Genomic DNA, 14,006 nt, shown 5'->3' with positions numbered 1-14,006 from the left:
ATAATGATATAATGGGTCTACTTTACCTCATTTAACTTTATGTAGACTTTTTGTTGGACTTAGATCCCATATAATATATATAAATTTATAAAAGCTATCCTTCTCATTTAAAAAAAAAGTTGTATATATGAATATAATTCCTCAAACCCTCTCTAAAAAGCTTAGGAGAACAAAGGACATGACTATAGCAATTAAGAATGCTAGTTTATATTTACAAGAAATTACCGGAATAGCGACCGATTTAACGACCAATTTTTTTTTTAAATCAGTCTCTAAATTCTTAGCGGTCGATTTTAGCGACCAATTTTTGAACAAGGCCACCAAACTAATACCAAACAATATTGGTCGCTAATAAAATCGGTCACTAAATAGCGACCACTTTTTTTGTCGCTAAATTGGCCGCTGAGAGAATCGGTCACTAAATAGTGACCAACTTTTTGGTCGCTAAATCGGTTGCTGATATCTGATTTAAAAATCTAAAATTTGGTAGCTAAATCGGTCACTGTTTCTGATTTTCTAATTATTGAATTTTACTAATTTCACATATACCACTATTAAAACTTAATTTTTATAAATAATTATATTTCAACAAAATATAAAAGAATCAAATATAGATCAATTTTTTAAATAAATACCGAAAATATTCACAATATCTATATCAAAATATAAAAATTAAAAGAGACAAAATTTATAAATATATTAAATTTATGATTTACAATCCAAATGTACATCGATGATTTTATAGCCAATGATGCTAAATGTATGCAAAAATCAAGCGAAAAAAATTTTTCATTACATAAAGTAGAAAAAACAAAAAACCCTTAAAAAAACTAAAACTTCTTTGATTGAGTTGACTTCTCTTTCTTAGGGATCAATGGCTCATATTTTGTATCAATTAAAACTGCAAAAGTTATTAACATAATTAGAACTCAAAACACAATTTATAAATAAACAAATTACCACTATAGTGTATTAGCATATGAATATAATATAAGTTGATGCTCTATACTAGAAACTGTTCATGACTTCATGTTATCATGTTAAACCCAAATTATATTGCACCGTTTACTATTCATTACTTTACAAAGATAAAACAATTATTAAAAATGTATAAGATTATTGAAACTTACGTTCTCCACCTGAATTAGCCTTAATTGCTTCTTGCTTGGCGTTTTCCATATTTCCAAATCTAAGATGAAAGATTATCATGTGTTCATAACACGGAGCGAAAGAAAAAGAAAGTAATCTTTAAAGATCTATTTTATGCTTAAATTTTATTTCAATAATATAAATATAATATATAGATCAGATCTAAATACCTTTAGACGCTTTAGTAAAAATCACTTTCTCCTTCGATGGTACGAAGGCGCTATGCGTATCCACACTGAGACCAACCTTTGCTGTCAACTCCTTGACCAATGGATATCTGATCTAAATTAAGAAATCTCTTGCAACTCTTTGCACGCCATAAAATTCTTCTCCAAGAATCAGGCTCACATACGTTTATGTGTGTAGAGGTAACGGAATAAAACTCTTGTTATTCTCATTTGTCTATTCCTTCACTCTTGGCATACATATATATAGTATGAGATTTGTTACTAATTTTAAATTTGAATCTCAATTCAAATTTAAATAATATCTTAAAATTCTAAATCTAAATCTTTTAAATTTATGAATCATATCATAACTCAATTTGAAACAGAATCAGTTAGGATCTCATCCAAATTTAGAATTCAAATTTAGAAATAGAATAACTAATTATTCTCAAATCTCATTTAATATTCTCAATTATTATACTATTATTATATTCTTGGTGCTAGCAAAAAAATATAATAATATTCCATGTGAATTAATATAATTATTTATTTGATCAAATCAAAATAATAATTAAATAATTCTATAGCAAAGATTAGAACACTCGTTAGTGTGTGACCCCATAGGTTCAATACTAAGTGGGTAGTAAATTAGTCATACTAAATTTACTAATCAAGGTTGGCGTCTAGCAACACTCCTCAACGACCCGATAGTATGAAGTAATATATTTTTACTAAGAACCTCAGAATAACAAAGTATAATTCCTTCCATCTTTCCAGCTCTTGGTTAACCCTTAGAGTATGGTTTAATTGTCAAACTCTAACTTATTACCATTATTATAATGAACTGTGAATGACCTAAGAAACTCATTTCTTCATTCATTCAATCCCCTTGGCCAAGGTTTTATTCATCTCAGTCATTATAATCATAGAGCTCAAACTCTTTACCGGGAGTTGACGGATTCCTTATTGACTAATCATTAATTCTACAAGTATTTAAATCATACCCAATATCTATTCAACTAGCACCCTAGGGTATTAGGTGTCCGGAATCAAAGTATAATAAATACATTGTTAATTACTATGATAGTCGCAGGTCAAAGGAAACTCTATTACTATGTTCATCTTGAGAATATCCTATTGACAAATATACGGTAATTATAACCATTAGGAATTCTCAAAATGAGTTAGTTCAATGGTCATATCTCTATATGCACCATCTATATATATAATTTAATAAATGAGATCTATTAATCTTCAACCAATGAAGACCATTATATATATATATATTGATCTTTCCGGATTATTAATGTCCTTTTCTAATAATCCTATGACCAAGAACAATTTAGATTAAATTACAAAAGATTTATCTCTCAATATTATGATCACTATCACAATGATAAATTTCTAAATTTAATAAAGGACCTTATTATATTAACATTTTAATATAATAACAATAACAAATTATTTGACACATGATTGATTGAATTGTGGTCATACTCCTTATTCCCAACAATCTCCCACTTGCACGAGAGCCAATCATGATAGATTGGATCTTGGGAATACTATTATCACAATAGTCTCCCACTTGCACTAGAGTCAATCAATCATGTGTATAATTTTTCAATGCACATTTGTGTTTATCAAAACTCTTTTGACCTTAAACACCTTAATTTTTGAGCATATGTGCTTGACCTTTTGCAAAATACCTAGTGAATAATAATATCACGTTTTCTCAAAACATGAAATCTCCCACTACAATAGTGCATAATTTTATTTTAAGGACAATCCTTATTGAACATGATTATAAAAAAATCTAAGTAACCATTAGATCTATCTTTATAGAATTGTATCATTATACAAATAGGCTACTTTTTCAAAAAGTTAGCTTGACGATCAAACTTTTTATACTTTCAGGAGAAAGTATATCCTCTATTGAGTGGTATACAATTCTAATAAAAGTAATTGTACTCTCACTCTTTCTTTATAAATACAAAGTTTCTCTTGACATTGTATAAATCAAACTTTTTGATTGTCTTGACTTTATCAAGTTCTATTTGTTCACCTTATCTTTCTTTAGGAAGGAGTCTCTTTTTTCTAAAAAAGAGTTCAACCTCTTATCACAAACACTTTGTCGTAAGAAGGATGATAGAAATAATACTTATTATTTCTTTTAGGGCAACCAATAAATCTCATTTATCGAACTCTAATGTTCTTGAGTTTTGACTTATGCCATTTTCTATATCTCATATGGGTAAAAAATTGATTTAGTAAGAAATTTGTTAATTTAGCAACATTTCTAAAATGTAGTCTAAATATTTAACAAATAGTGATCCTCAGCTAAATTCTTTGTTTCTTAGTACATAGAGTACTAATATTTGTGCATTGAGAGAATCTCATTCTCTATTCAATAGAATATCAATTAGATAATTAGAGATTTTACTTTAAGCTCTTATAATAAAAATACTCAATATCTTTATTATTGGTCAAACCAACCCTTAAGAGCAATTTTGATTGGCATCCTCAATACTCATATTGGGTTTTTCTAAAAATATCACAAATATTAAGGCTAATTATAAATTGTTTGTAACAAAATGAATCTCCAAAAATGCTTGCAAGAACAATTCTCACTAAAGCCATTTGCCTAATGGCATTCTAACTTCTAAAGTTGTTTAATTCAAAATATATTACCCAATACTCCCACTAGTTTAAATAAAATTTTTGATAGTCATACTATCTTACTTTAGGCACCACATCTTCTCAAGATGTTCAGCAATAAATAGTGGAGAGATGCCTTTGAAATTAGAATTTATGACTGTCCAAACAACCCATGTAAAATAATATTACAAATATTTCAAAAGTTCTGACCATTTCAAAAATAATTTTATTGGAGGATATTATTTTAATAGAATTATCATCTCCATGATAACCCTTTCATACATGAGAACAATTTTCAAATGTTAGCCAATATATTACTTTCAAGTTTCAAGTATGCCATACAAAAAAATGGACATATTTAAAAAATTAAAATACGAAAGTAAATTAAAAAATCTATATTTCTGTTAAAATTATTTAGAATCATAAATGAGTATCTTGGTTGTCAAGTTGTTACTCATACCTATTCCAAATAAATATGATTAAATTGTATCACATACAATTATAATCCCAAATAATTATCTGGTTGTCAGACAATTATTTAACTGAATTATATTTTATACCGCTAGGTTGTCTAGGTTTAAGTATAAAATTAATTCTCCTTGTATATCATCACATGTATAAATAAATTCTATCTTTGAGTACAAGTCTCCTGGTTGTCAGGTTGCTCCTTGTAAACAAGAGATAAATTTATTTTTGGCAAACTCCTAACTTTTAGGATTTATCTCAATTGTTAGAGAATTTGTACCAATATTCATGGATTAAATTTTATACTCCCAGGTTGTCTAGGTAAAAATATAAAATTAAATCCTTAATACATCAAATGTATACACTGATTATTATCTTAAAAATAAAATTCCTGGTTGTCAGATCGCTCTTTATAATCAAGAACATTAGAAAAATTAATTTCTAAAATTATAGTGTTCAAAACACATCAATCAAATCAAAATTTGATTTTTTATGTACTAACGTTTAGCCTTAAAAAATTATCAAATCAAATTTGAGTTTTATATATACACTTATATATATAAGAAACAAATAAAAGATATTTTACATCTTATTCCTTTTATTGTGATCAAAATCACAATAAAATTTAATATATAAATAAAATCAAACAAAATATTTGATTATAAATATAACTTTTATATTAAAAGAATGATAATTTAATCACAATTAAATAATTAAAATAAATTAACTATTAATTTATTAGAAAACCATCTCAACGGAAATAAATACATCACATGCTTAAAAATAATTTGAATTAATCCTATTAATTCACAAACTTTAAAAAAATAGGAATAAAAATTTAAACACAAAAAAACCAAAGCTCTGATACCACTGAAGAATTACCATGTGTTCATAACATGCAGCAGAAGAAAAAGAAAGTAATCCTTAAAGATCTATTTTATGCTTAAACTTTATTCCAATAATATAAATGTAATATATAGATCAGATCTAAATACCTTTAGACGCTTTAGTAAAAATCACTTTCTCCTTCGATGGTACGAAGGCGCTATGCGTATCCACACCGAGACCAACCTTTGCTGTCAACTCCTTGACCAATGGACATCTGATCTAAATTGAGAAACCTCTTGCAACTCTTTGCACGCAATAAAATTCTTCTCCAAGAATCAGGCTCACATATATTTATGTGTGTAAAGGTAACGGAATAAAACTCTTGTTATTCTCATCTGTCTATTCCTTCACTCTTGGCATACATATATATAGTATGAGTGATGGTTATCAGTGGCTAAGAGAAGGGGGTTGAATCTTCGCCCCCTTTTTGCTTGATAATACTTGCTGGCCTTTGAAATCACTTCTGGAAACTTTTTGTCTTTTTATCTCGTAACTAGCCACGAGATTTTTTCTTTTGTCTCGTTCCCAGCCACGAGACTTTTCTTTTTGTCTCGTCAGTCAGCACAAGATATTTTCAGTTTTATCTCCTGGGCAGCAGAAACAGAAATAGAGTAGAAGAAAGAGAGAATTACACCAAGATATATCCTGGTTCAGCTGCTAAGTGCAAGGCAGCCTACATCCAGACTCCATCACAATAATGATGGAATTTCACTATAATCATCCTTGATTACAAACACCAATTCTCCCTAGGAACTACCCTCCTTCCTATCCGGGACAAGTCCAGAATCTAAACCCAAACTGAACTTGACTTGGTCACTGCCAAGCTTTCAACTGTAAAGTGCTAACCCAACTTACAAGAGGATTCCCACAGAATCATGAAACACAACACAGATGTACAAAGGACATCTAAGGACATCTATGGCTTTTTCTTTTAATTTTGCACTCTCTGTCTTTTTTCGCTCTATGGCTTTTTCATACAAACCTCACTGTTTGCCTTTTCCATGAGACTCAAGACATGACAAAATTAAACAGAAAATTACAAAATGAAGAACATTGAAGGAGAAGAAATTCTGTCAGCTTAGAGAGTTATGAGAACTCTGTGCTCACTCTTTTCTTTTCCTTGAATCAAACCCTGACTGTTCACCCTTACTTATAGGGAGAAGCCTTCAAGGTTGAAACCAAACAAACCAAGCCAATCTTCTTCTTCTTCAACTTGAACCGGTTCGGCCAGAGAGAGAGAAGAGATAACTCATGCAAAACCTAACATGCAATTATCTCTAGTCCTTCCTTGGTCACCATTCTTCATCAATCCGAGCCCTTCATCCTTGCCTTGCTCTCCAAGATGAACTTCTGGCCCTTGATGCTTCATGATGATGGTAGCTTCATCTGCTCCAATCTCTGCCTCCTCCATCACATAGCCACTCTAGCTACCTCCTGTGGTGGCTAAGCAGAATCAGAGACAAGCCATCCTCTCCAAGGATCTTCTTCTCTGACCGAAATCTTCACTTCCATTTTTGGTATGGAGGAGCCAAGATCTCTTCACAAAATCTAACCACAAGTGAATGAGAATCTTAGCCACAGCATACTTTATGTTTTCTTTTTCTTGTCATCATTGTGATGGTCTTGTTGCTTGCACCAACTTCTTTTCGGTGGCTAGGTGTAGCTTCCATGGTTGCTGGGTAATGACCGAAAGAGAAGAAGGAAAGATGAGAGAGAAGATAGAGTTAGAAGAAAAATAATTAATTGAAATAGAACAAATTAATTGAAATGGGATTGCTTTTACTTCCCTTGCTGAGTAGCGTGTTGCATTAAACCAATCAATCATGTCAATCATACTTTCTCTCTCATTTATATTTCCAATGCTAACAAATTAAATTTTGAAATCCATCCCACAATAAGAAATGGAATCCGTTGAAAGCATGAAGCCAAATTACTTTCTTTTAATAGGTTTCGGACCAAGCATTGGATCTTTTTCCATCAAAGTTAATTTGGGCTAATTAGGATCAATTCTGGCCCAATAACAAGAATAATAATTCAGCCGCAATAATCAAAGTATTTTTGCATCAATGCTAAATGTATTTATAAAACACTTGGGCTTGCAACATTTTTTTTATTTTTGGCCAAATGTTAAATCTGCATAGCAAAGATTAATTTAATCACTATATATGAATTAATATCTTTGCAATTAATTAAATTAATAATGTTTAGTCATCACATATGTTAATTTAGAGTTTTCCAAATTCATCAATGAGATTTGTTACTGATTTTAAATTTGAATCTCAATTCAAATTTAAATCATATCTTAAAATTCTAAATCTAAATCTTTCAAATTTATGAATCATATCATAACTCAATTTGAAACAGAATCAGTTAGGATCTCATCCAAATTTAGAATTCAAATTTAGAAATAGAATAACTAATTATTCTCAAATCTTATTTAATATTCTCAATTATCATACTATTATTATATTCTTGGTGCTAGCAAAAAAATATAATAATATTTTATCTGAATTAATATAATTATTTATTTGATCAAATCAAAATAATAATTAAATAATTCTATAGCAAAGATTAGAACACTCGTTAGTGTGTGACCCCATAGGTTCAATACTAAGCGGGTAGTAAATTAGTCATACTAAATTTACTAATCAAGGTTGGTGTCTAGCAACACTCCTCAACGACCCGATAATATGAAGTAATATATTTTTACTAAGAACCTCAGAAGAACAAAGTATAATTCCTTCCATCTTTCCAGCTCTTGGTTAACCCTTAGAGTATGGTTTAATTGTCAAACTCTAACTTATTACCATTATTATAATAAACTGTGAATGACCTAAGAAACTCATTTCTTCATTCATTCAATCTCCTTGGCCAAGGTTTTATTCATCTCAGTCATTATAATCATAGAGCTCAAACTCTTTACCGAGAGTTGACGGATTCCTTATTAACTAATCATTAATTCTACAAGTATTTAAATCATACCCAATATCCATTCAACTAGCACCCTAGGGTATTAGGTGTCCGGAATCAAAGTATAATAAATACATTGTTAATTACTATGATAGTCGCAGGTAGAGGTGGAAACAGGCCAGGCCAGGCCAGGCTTTACTCTTAACAGGCCAGGCCTGTAATAGAGTATATTGGCTTTAGCCTGGCCTGTAGCCTGATATAGGCTTTTTAATGAGTACTGAGCCTGGCCTGTTGTTAAATTTGGCCTGGCCTGAAGCCTGTCACTAGGCCTGTTTTTTTTTTAATAATAATTAAATTTATGAATAATATTGATACAAAATACAAATATATAACTAAAGAGACAAATGGCTGACTGGATAAAGGTATTTTCATAAGATAGAAGACCTAAGTTCAAATCCTTCTAATAGCATTTTTACTAGTATAATAAAACTCTTTATATATATTTGCAGGCTCAGGCCGGCCTGACAGGCCCAACAGGCTATTTCAAAAGCCTAGCCCTGGCCTTTTAAAGAATATAGGCTTTTTTAGTAGCCTGAGCCTGGGCCTATTTCCTATCAGGCCAGGCCAGGTCAGGCCGAACACAGGCCAGGCTGCAGGCCCCTGGCAGGCCGCTTGGCCTATTTCCACCCCTAGTCGCAGGTCAAAGGAAACTCTATTACTATGTTCATCTTGAGAATATCCTATTGACAAATATACGGTAATTATAACCATTAGGAATTCTCAAAATGAGTCAGTTCAATGGTCATATCTCTATATACACCATCTATATATATAATTTAATAAATGAGATCTATTAATCTTCAACTAATGAAGACCATTATATATATATTGATCTTTCTGGATTATTTATGTCATTTTCTAATAATCATATGACCAAGAACAATTTAGATTAAATTACAAAAGATTTATTTCTCAATATTATGATCACTATCACAATGATAAATTTCTAAATTTAATCAAGGACTTTATTATATTAACATTTTAATATAATAACAATAATAAATTATTTGACACATAATTGATTGGATTGTGATCATACTCCTTATTCCCAACACAACAACCAGTCCACAATAGCATCTGGATGTAGAATAGAATAAATTAGTTTTTGCACGTAAACCAGTATCAGTTTTCAAAGTTCAGACTAATGCAAAAAAATAAAATGGAAGTGCCGAACGTATCTCATAAACCAAATTAGTTTAATATTTCTAGAGTAAATTTTCGGAGTGCTCCCCGAAATTGACGTCGTATACCAAAATCGTCTTTGGGATTTCAATTGCACCAATTACGTTTCTGATAGTGAAAAAATTGCACTATAGTAGTCCCTGACCCATTTTTCGTTAAGGACGCGCTGACGTGGCTTGATGATGTGGACATTTGGTGACACGTGTCACCTCATGGTTTGCCCACGTGTAACGGTATGATGACGTGTCAGTCAACGACACGTGGCATGCTGACGTGGATGGGTATGCCACGTATCACAATGTTATTATGCCACGTGTCAGATTATGCCACGTGTCGCAATGCTATTTGTCCACGTATCATCCACTATGTCATCATTACATGTGCACCAAATTGGTCCCTTACTTTGCATCAAATGACTCATTTTAGTCCCTGAAATTGAATGTCATGCACCAAATTAGTCCTTTCATTAGTTTTTTCTCATTTTTTTATAAATTTAAAATTCTCATTATATATTTGAATACACTAATTTTAATTTTATCTTTTCACAAGTTATTTAAATATAAGTGTTTTTATAAAATATTTTTAAAATATTAGTTTTAATTATACAATTTTTTTCTAAAATATTTTATTAAAAGAATTATGTGACATATTGATATTGATTTAATAAAGAGTGTAAGCTAAGAGTATAATAATATTCCTTATTACAATTTTTTTAATATTTAACACTTTAATAAATATTTTAGGAATACTTGATAAGGCATTTATTAACTAATATAAATTCATTATTCCCATCCATTTTAAGAATGTCCGCTTTCCTATATAATTAACTTCTCACTAAATTAATAAGATAGATTTATACTGTCGATTATAATAATTCATTTTATTTATAACTTAGTTAGGCGGCTTTTTCATATATTACACTATTAATCAATATAAGTACTTATTGTAACCATGACTTGAACAGTATTAAAACAGATACAAATAAACACAAGAGACAATAATAAATTTTTGGCTTTAGTTAACATGTACTCTAATAATACAAGTTAACATTATTAATTAAAAAATTTATTATAAAATATGTATAATAAAAAATATAATTAAAATTAGTGTATAAAAAAATATTGAGAATTTTAAATTTATAAAAAGATGAAAAAAAACTGATGAAGGGACTAATTTGGTGCACGACATTCAATTTCAGGGACTAAAATGAGTCATTTGATGCAAAGTAAGCGACCAATTTGGTGCACATGTAACGATGACATAGTGGATGACACGTGGACAAATAGCATTGCGACATGTGGCATAATCTGACACGTGACAAAATAGCATTGTGACATGTGGCATACCCATCCACGTCAGCATGCCACGTGTCGTTGATCGACACGTCATCATACCGTTACACGTGGCCAAACCATGAGATGACACGTGTCACCAAAGGTCCACGTCATCAAGCCACGCCAGTGCATCGTTAACGAAAAACGGGTCAGGAATTACTATAGTGCAATTTTTCCAATCTTAGGGACGTAATTGGTGCAATTGAAATCTCAGGAACGATTTTGGTGTATGGCGTCAATCTCAGGACCACTATGGGATTTAATGAATAATATAATATTAAATGTTAATATTTTATTTATGCATAATCATATCCTACTATATGCACCTGCCTGTAATAAATTCGATGTGTCTCTTGTTGCATTACAAACAATTTTCATAGCCTTTGCCTTCTGTAAACAATCTCCATGCCTGCACATTTTTTATACATTTGGTTGATAATAAAACTTAGAAGTATATCAAGCTTGATTAATTATAATTCAAGTCCATGCTTACATGACCAAGAAGGTTAAAGTGGTGATCTTGATGATTGAAGCCTCTGTTTCTCTTCCCACTAATGACAAGTAGAATCACTGGAAATGTATGATAAAAATAAGTTTGGGCAAAAATTGAACTGCAGCAACCCCCCAAAAGCATCCTCTTTCACGACCCACCCTGCATCTACAGCAGAAAACTTAAACAGGACTAAAATATGGAAACATAACACTTACTAATTTATTATAGTAATTGCACTTCTAAATGTTATTGGTCTCCTTCCAAATGGATACACATGCATGAAGATTCTGGCTATCACAAGCAAAGCTCTTTTCAACACAAGATACTGTATACTCTTTTGCCTGAAAGATATGACAACGTTACATGTTAGATAATATTCAAAATATATACAAGTGTCAGAGCAGAACTATACATTTAAGTAACAAAATGCAAACCATATCCCATATATCATTAACATAAGAACAAGTTCACATGATTACAATATGATATGTAAGAATAAAGAATGTATATATATAAAGCCTAAATGCTAAATATATAATAAAAGAATCCGTGTTAACATGCATGTATAAAAAGTGAAAGTAGTAAGTTTCAACAACATTACTGAATTATGCACTTATCTCACTCCAAATGGATAACCATGGAAATCTTCCTTGCATCACATGAACTAGTGTTGGGTAAAATTCAACATACATATGCCCTAATGTCAACAGGTAGCACGTATTAAAAGTAACAGAAACGCTTACCGTATTATATATGTAAGCTACTGTGTTTATCTAGGAACTAATCAACCAAGCTATGCTTTAACCATTAAAAACCAATAATAAATCGTTTGGCATGTCCAATTTAAAGTTTCAACTATAAAAACGTAGAGTTAACATTTTAGTAGTACAATATCTTGTTTCATTTACATAATGTCCTAAAAAATAGAGCAGATGTTAATTTTCTTGTTGATTGAAGCCTCTGTGTCTCTTCCCACTTATGACAAGTAGAATCACTGAAAATGTATGATAAAAATAAGTTTGGGCTAAAATTGAACTGCAGCAACCCCCCAAATTCAAGACCTAGCCTCTTGTTAGAGATGGTCACAAACAAATATTGGATCTTAACAATAATGAAATATCTAGCACCATTGCAGACATCATAAGCATCATTGGTGTTCTAAATATTCTTATCTTGAAAGGGAACAAACTTATAGGAAACATACCCAATGAATTGTGCAATATTACTAGCTAGTGTGTTATCAATTATAGATTTCTCTCATAATAGTCTTTCTGGTCCAATACCTAAATGCCTTGGAGATATCAGTTTTGATAATCTAGATTTTTTGCTTGCTGAATTGGTCAAAGGCGACCAACTTTGCTGTATATATGCCATTTGATATAATCTATAATACATTTCAACAAAGTGCCTTTAGTAGTAAATAGTGCTTGTAGAGTTATGTTAATCATATTATTTACCATCTCTTTTTTCTCCGTGCAGGAGTCAAATATCACTGCATCAGCAAAAAAAGACAATACAGAACAAGTGGTTAAAATGTGCAAAATCTGTTTTTAGAAAAATATTATATGTATTATTTAGTGTAGACCCTAAACCTCATCCAATAGAAAAGAAGGGTGAGTCAGTTCCCTTTATACGAAAAAGAGTGAATACATATATTATTACTCAAAAAACATAAAAATAGCCCATAAAACATTATTAATCACAAACTTACAATTAACTTCAGCCTCTCCATAATCTTCATGGCAAATTGATCACCCTGGACTTTGAAATTTTCCAACTTAGCATAGATTGAATGCAGCACCTTATCAGGAGCATTTTCCCCCAAATAAAAAACCTGGCAAATGAAAATCATATATATAAACTTAAGACTACAAACTTCAATTGAACATTTAACTAACAATTGTGAAATATTTTATATACTTATTTTGTCTCGTATATAAAGCTAATGAGACATTACAAATAACACAACTCATACCTGTTTCTCATTAAGAAGAGTTCTATATGTTTTCAAGAGTTCCCCTCCGAGAAACTAGTTTTAACTTTATAAACTATTGTTGACACCATCTAGCATCTCACAAGGAAAGGCCCTTTGTATAGGGTTCCAAACCTGCGCACCCTGATTTCAAATTTCTATGTTATTAGTAAAGCCTAAATTTATTGAAAACTAAAGCACTAACTCTATAATAATTATAAAAATAGCAACCTTTCGCCTTACTTTTTGTTCTTTATTACATCAATTAATTATTAATTAACTAGGAATGCTATAAGTTGAATAATTGTGCACAAAACATAAATGAAATTCGTATGTAAATTTTCATATTTTAACCCCAAGGAAACACACCCTGACCTTAAAGCCTAATAAAAAAAAGACCGAAACTAAAACCAAATTAATCAGCAAGTGATGAACATTATAAGAAGAAATGAACAACTCACCAACGCCATGGCTTCGCTTGGATGAAGACGGTGAACCTGTTAGTTCCTATGAAGCACGGACACTTCGCTGAGTTGTCGTGTCCGCGTGTCGGACACATTTTGGACACGACACTCGCCCGACACGCGTGTTTGCTGATTGCTGTGTCTAAATCGTGTCTTAATAAAAAATAAAAAATTCTTCACCGACACGCTTGGACACACCTAAATACCATCACGTGTTAGCGTGTTCAATCTTATTCTTAACATATATTTTTAAAATAAATTTAGATA

At 30.8% G+C, this 14,006-nt stretch overlaps 1 long non-coding RNA gene across 3 annotated transcripts; it reads right to left on the bottom strand.

Annotated features, from left to right (window-relative positions):
• On the bottom strand, positions 710–13,782 carry LOC107616620. 3 transcript variants are annotated; one of them, XR_002353388.1, is made up of 9 exons: positions 13,737–13,782; positions 13,015–13,137; positions 12,587–12,795; positions 11,519–11,644; positions 11,304–11,380; positions 11,137–11,219; positions 9,348–9,371; positions 1,131–1,189; positions 710–901 (listed from the first exon to the last, which is right to left on the bottom strand). It is a non-coding gene; the product is annotated as an uncharacterized LOC107616620 (long non-coding RNA). The 3 variants fall into 3 exon arrangements; XR_001614577.2 differs by having other exon boundaries at positions 12,761–12,795; XR_002353387.1 differs by lacking the exon at positions 13,737–13,782 and adding an exon at positions 13,279–13,430 and having other exon boundaries at positions 12,761–12,795.

This window comes from Arachis ipaensis, chromosome B09, assembly GCF_000816755.2.
Source record: "Arachis ipaensis cultivar K30076 chromosome B09, Araip1.1, whole genome shotgun sequence".
NCBI classification, from domain to species: domain Eukaryota; kingdom Viridiplantae; phylum Streptophyta; class Magnoliopsida; order Fabales; family Fabaceae; genus Arachis; species Arachis ipaensis.
The sequence above is the reverse complement of the archived record's forward strand: the minus strand, read 5'-3'. Positions and strand labels throughout refer to the sequence as shown.